The sequence below is a fragment of the Clarias gariepinus genome, chromosome 20 (assembly GCF_024256425.1).
Source record: "Clarias gariepinus isolate MV-2021 ecotype Netherlands chromosome 20, CGAR_prim_01v2, whole genome shotgun sequence".
NCBI classification, from domain to species: domain Eukaryota; kingdom Metazoa; phylum Chordata; class Actinopteri; order Siluriformes; family Clariidae; genus Clarias; species Clarias gariepinus.
In genome coordinates this window covers 27,078,330-27,084,428 of record NC_071119.1, presented here as the reverse complement: position 1 = coordinate 27,084,428, position 6,099 = coordinate 27,078,330, and the positions used below count along the sequence as shown (strand labels likewise).

Genomic DNA, 6,099 nt, shown 5'->3' with positions numbered 1-6,099 from the left:
TTCTAGAATTGCAAAACGTCTGACACGTTGGAGAAACAAAGACACCCATCTTTATTATATATATATATATATATATATATATATATATATATATATATATATATATATATATATAAGCAGCTGATGTTATTTAGGTATTTTACTGCCCTTTAAGCAAAATACATGTATTCTCCTGTTTAATACAAATTACTGGTATTAGAGAGCTGTGTCACACGATGTAATATTAATAAGAGCCATTATGCAGGGCTTCTGAGGGGGTGAACAAAATGGGAGTTGGTGAGAGTGCTTATCGGACATGTACAGGAAGACCCTCCCATTTGGAGATTCCATGGGATTATTGTGGGGGATTTTTATACTTCCACTTGTTAATGTTACCTAATTTCACAACATTAAACAAAAGCTGTATCTTTAGTTAAAAGAACCAAAGAACAAATCAGGACTCTTTGCAGATCTGGATGAAGTAAGCAGGATTTATTGCAGCAGTAAAACCCAAGTCAGCCGAATTTGAATGTTTAGGTCATAAACCCAAGCATGATCAAGAGCTGACTGTCACAGGTACAGTATCTATGCACTGCACATTATTATTATTATTATTATTATTATTATTTATATTATTATGTGTCATTGCACCAATAGCAGTGTGAGAATACAGCACCCATTAGCCAGTGTCACATGTTCAAGTATTTAATTAAACACACGAACACATGCAAACTGAAGGCTTCTTCTCCTGAGCCTTTGCAAATATGTCTTTCAGTTTCAGTGGAAACAGAAACTTAAAATCACTTGAGATGTGTAAGAGGAATAAAAGTGAAAAGCTTACAGCACCTGGTATTCCCAGGCGGTCTCCCATCCAAGTACTAACCAGGCCAGAGCGTGCTTAGCTTCCCAGATCAGACGAGATCGGAACCCTCAGACTGGTATGGCTGTAAGGGAAAGCTGGTCTGAAGGGAGATCTATTTAAACTATAAACAAGGACTTGAAAAGAAACAAAAAACAAACAACCAAAAAAAACTATATATTCTCAATACACTTTAGTTTCCATTGTTTCTTCCTCAATAGAACGGTTAGCTGGCTAAAGAACACAATTAACATATTTACACCAATTACTATATTGGGAACACTTGTGTAGTCGTCATTCATCATGGAAGCAGCGCAATGCAAAACATATGAAAATCAGGGACATACACTGACATTTTAAGAGGCAGTACCTCTACCCTGAAGATGGGGCAACCCTTGATTTCAGGTGTCATCTATTAGTGTGCACCTGTATTGTATTATACACAATATCAACTTTTTTAAATTTACAGCTTATGTTTAATTTAAAAAAGAAAAAACAAATATTAAAAAAAAAAAGTTGGCATCAACTTCATACATGAACTGGACACAAAGGAATGTGTTGTAATCAAATATAAATGTGATTAAATAAAATCCTACATTGTGCAACATTTTCTTTTTTTTCTTTTTTGGCTAGGGAAAGTTTGTTTGGGCAGCAATATGATTGTGATAAAATGTCATCTGGGGGAAACAGGTTTGATGAGTGCCATAACTTTTATAATGATTTGTGCTAAACAGCAGCCTAAAGGTTATAAAGGATGTATTCCTCAAGTCTACATTGTAGGTCACATGTAGCTGCATACCCTATGACTGATACGTTATGGCGTAGCCTATCAGCATATACTAGAAACGCAATATCCTAAACTACACCAGAAGTTAATCTTCTTCTTTGTCTTTCGGCTGTTTCCTTTCAGGGGTCACCACAGCGAATCATCTGCCTTCATCTAACCCTATCCTCTGCATCCTCTTCTCTCACACCAACCAACTTTATGTCCTCTCTCACTGCATTAATAATTAGCCTCTTTGGTCTTCCTCTAGACCTCCTGCCTGGCAGTTCCAACCTCAGCATCCTTCTACCGATATATTCACCATCTCTCCTCTGAACATGTCCAAACCACCTCAATCTGGCCTCACTGACTTTATCTCCAAAACATCTAAAATGGGTTGTCCCTCTGATGAACTCATTCTTGATCCTATCCATCCTTGTTACTGGGAGAACCCTAACATGTTCAGCTCTGCTACCTCCAACTTTGCCTCCTGGCCTTTTATCAGTGCCACTGTCTCTAAGCCGTAGAGTATCGCTGGTCTCACCACTGTCCTGTACACCTTTCTTTTCATTCTCGCTAATACTCTTTTATCGCACAACACACCTGACACTTTTGTCGCACAACCCACCTATTCCAACCTGCCTGTACCCGCCTCTTCACCTTTTTTCCACACTCTCCATTGCTCTGGACTGTTGACCCTAAGTACTTAAAGTCCTGTACCTTCTTTACCTCTGCTCCCTGTAGCCTCACCGTTCCTCTTTGGTCTCTCTCATTCACACACATGTATTCCGTCTTGCTGCGGCTAACCTTCATTCCTCTGCTTTCCAGAGCGTACCTCCATCTCTCCAAATTTTCCTCGACCTGTTTCCTGCTCTTGCTACAAAGCACAATGTCATCTGCAAACATCATAGTCCATGGAGACTTCTGTCTAACCTCATCTGTCAACCTGTCCATCACCAAAGCAAAAAGGGGCCCTTGAACTCTTCTTTCACACCTACAGCACATCTCACCAAGATCTTTCAGCTCTCATACATGTCAAATTCATATTCAAATTTTATTTGTCACATACACAGTCATACACAGTACGATATGCAGTGAAATGCTTATACGACCGCCGGTGACCTTAAAAAATAAAATAAAAAAAAACTATATATAAGGAATAAATATTAATAAAAGAAACAACATAAAATACAAAGGAAAATAAATGTAACTAGTAAAATTAACAACTGTACAAATAAGGGCATGTAAAAATAATAGAATATAGGAATATGGGGGGGAAATATATATATATATATATATATATATATATATATAAATAAATTTTTTAAAAGTGTTTTAAAGTGGCATTGAAATGTCTTAAAGTGTCAGAGTGGCAAAGTGGCATGTGCAATGGCAGGTAAACATGTATTGTATAAAGTGACATGTGCAATGGCTTTAGATATGTAAATATGTATTGCATGAATGTGTCCATGATTGTCCAGTCAGTGTCAATGTTTAAAAGACATTACTCCTGTGTGGTGTGATGTGATTGAGAGACCTTATCGCCTGCGGGAAGAAGCTCCTCCTCAGTCTCTCTGTGTTGGCCTTCAGGGAGCGGAATAGAGAAAACAGAGAAAACAGTCCATTGTGGGGATGGCTGAGGTCCTTCACAATCTTCCTGGCCTTGGTTCAGCACCGCTTGCTGTAGATCAAGTGCAGGTCAGGGAGCTCGGTGCGGATGATGCGCTCAGCTGATCGCACCACCCTCTGTAGAGCTCGTCTGTCCTGCATGGTGCTGTTTCCAAACCAGGTCGTAATGTTTCCCGCCAGGATGCTCTCTATGGTACAGGAGTAGAAATTCCTGAGCACCTTAGAGGGCAGTCTAAAGTCTCTCAAGCGTCTAAGGTGGTAGAGACGCTGCTGGGCCTTTTTTACCACGGTGTTGATGTGACAGGACCATGACAGGTCCTGCGTGATGTGAACACCGAGGTATCGAAAGCTGTCCACTCTCTCCACTGGGTTCTCATTGATGATGGGGGTCTGGTAGTTCCTCTCCTGCTTTGTACTAAAGTCCACTATCAGCTCCTTTGTCTTGCTGACGTTCAGGAGGAGATTGTTCCTCTGGCACCAGTTCTCCAGATTTACAATCTCCTCTAGGTAGGCCGACTCATCATTGTTGGTAATCAGGCCCACCACGACAGTGTCGTCAGCAAACTTGATGATGGCGGTGGAGTTGGTAGTGGCCACGCAGTCGTGGGTGTACAAAGAGTACAGCAGGGGGCTCAGAACACAACCCTGGGGGGCTCCAGTGCTGAGAGTGAGTGAGGCTGAGACATGTCCGACCATCTTTACTGCCTGTGGTCTGCCAGTTAGGAAGTTGGAGATCCACTGGCACATAGATGAGCTGAGTCCCAGGTGCTCCAGCTTGGTGGTGAGTGTGGAGGGAATTATGGTATTAAATGCAGAGCTGTAGTCGATGAAGAGCATTTTCACATAATTCCCTTTCCTTGCGTCCAGGTGAGTGAGTGATGTGTGGAGGAGGTGAGAGATGGCATCATCAGTAGAACGGTTGGGGCAGTATGCAAACTGTAGTGGGTCCAGTGTGTCTGGTAGTGAAGAAATGATGAAGTCTCTGACCAGGCGTTCAAAGCACTTCATTACTACTGAGGTGAGAGCTACAGGGCGATAGTCATTAAGAGAAGCAGGTTGAGGTTTCTTTGGGACAGGAACAATAATGGACTCTTTGAAGCATGTGGGGATCACCGACTGAGATAAAGGGATGTTGAATATCTCAGTGAACACAGGTGCTAGCTGGTCTGCGCAGGCTCTGAGGATACGGCCTGAGATGCCGTCTGGTCCTGCTGCTTTCCTGGTGTTCACTCTCTTGAAGGCTCTCCTCACGTCATGCTCGGTGATAATGAACACGCTTCCAGTGCTGGCAGTGACTTCCTGTCTGCAGCCGTTAGCATTAGCATCGCTAGCGTCTTTAGCTGCAGTCTCGAAGCGAGCATAAAAAGTGTTCAGCTCGTCTGCCAGAGTCACGTCCGCGTTCGTCACACCTTTTGTTTGTGCTTTATAGTCCGTAATTGTCCTTAATCCCTGCCACAGGCTCCTAGAGTCACTCTGTTGGATTTGTGACTCTAGTTTCCTCTCGTAGTGCTGCTTCGCCTCTTTCACCGCCTTCCAGACGCTGTATGACGCAGCCTTGTACGGTTCCATGTCCCCCGACGCGAGTTGTAGGCAGCGGTGCGAGATTTCAGAGCGTTGCGGATGGTTTTATCCACCCACGGCTTCTGGTTGGGAAACGTTTTAATAGTCTTTTTTTCCACGATATCATCCGCTAGTTTTCCGATGAATCCCACAACCGCTTCCGTAAACACGCTGACGTCACCTTCGGAGCTGTTTCTGAACATGTCCCAGTCTGCTTTATCAAGTGCGTCCTGTAACGCGGCCACCGATTGGTCCGTCCAGCACGCGACCTCCCTCTGAACCGGAACTTCCTGTTTCAGCCTTTGTTTGTATTTTGGCATGAGGAAGATGGCGGCGTGGTCGGATTTACCAAACGGTGGACGAGATTGTGCCTTGTAGCTTTCCTTAACTGTAGTGTAACAGTGGTCCAGTGTCTTTTCGCCCCTGGTGGGGCAGGTGATGTGCTGATAAAAGTTCGGCGCTGCGCGTTTGAGGTTGGCACTGTTAAAGTCCCCCGCCACAATAAACGCAGCGTCCCGGTGTTGTGTTTGGTGCTGTGTAAGTGCCTCATGCAGCTCGCATAAGGCAGTGTTCGTGTCCGCTTGTGGTGGAATATAAACGGCACTGATTATGACTGATGTGAACTCCCGAGGTAGATAAAAAGGACGACACATGATGGACAGTAGTTCCAGGTTTGGTGTGCAGGAGCGTGTGAGAGGAACAACGCTCGCGCTGTTGCACCAGCTGCTGTTCACCATTAAACACGCGCCACCTCCCCTTGACTTCCCCGAGTCCCGTGTCCTGTCCATGCTGTAAACCGAGAAGAACTCGGCCGGCTGGATGGCGTGGTCCGGCATCGCTGGGTTCAGCCATGTCTCGGTGAAGCAGAGGAGATTGCAGTCCCGAATGTCTCTCTGGAACTATCCTGGCCCTGAGGTCATCGAGCTTGTTTTCCAGTGACTGGACGTTGGCGAGCAGGATGCTAGGCAGAGGTGTGCGGTGTGCACGGGCTCTCAGCCTGTTCCTGACGCCGGCTCGTTTCCCTCGGGGCCGCCGCTTCGCGACGCGTCCTTTGTTGTCCTCAGGATCTCACTCGGCCAGCTCAGATCCGGAGTTAAAAACGTCGAATTGTGAGTACATTGTATACCAATAGAAACAAGAGTGTCTCTATCATAACTAATGTACTCCATGGTGGTAATTTTGCCGATTTTAAAACATTGAAAACTAACTTAAAGAACAAAAACAGAGAAAAGGTGGTCGGAGCAGTCGTGACGGCAGCCGACCTCACCGGCGCCATCTTGGATCTGTCCTGCACCACTTTAACATACTT

The 6,099-nt window shown here is 44.5% G+C and overlaps 1 pseudogene; it reads right to left on the bottom strand.

Moving 5' to 3' along the window:
* Nucleotides 1-813: 813 nt before the first annotated feature.
* Nucleotides 814-931, bottom strand: LOC128508891 (uncharacterized; annotated as a pseudogene).
* Between the last annotated feature and the right edge of the window lie 5,168 nt (nucleotides 932-6,099).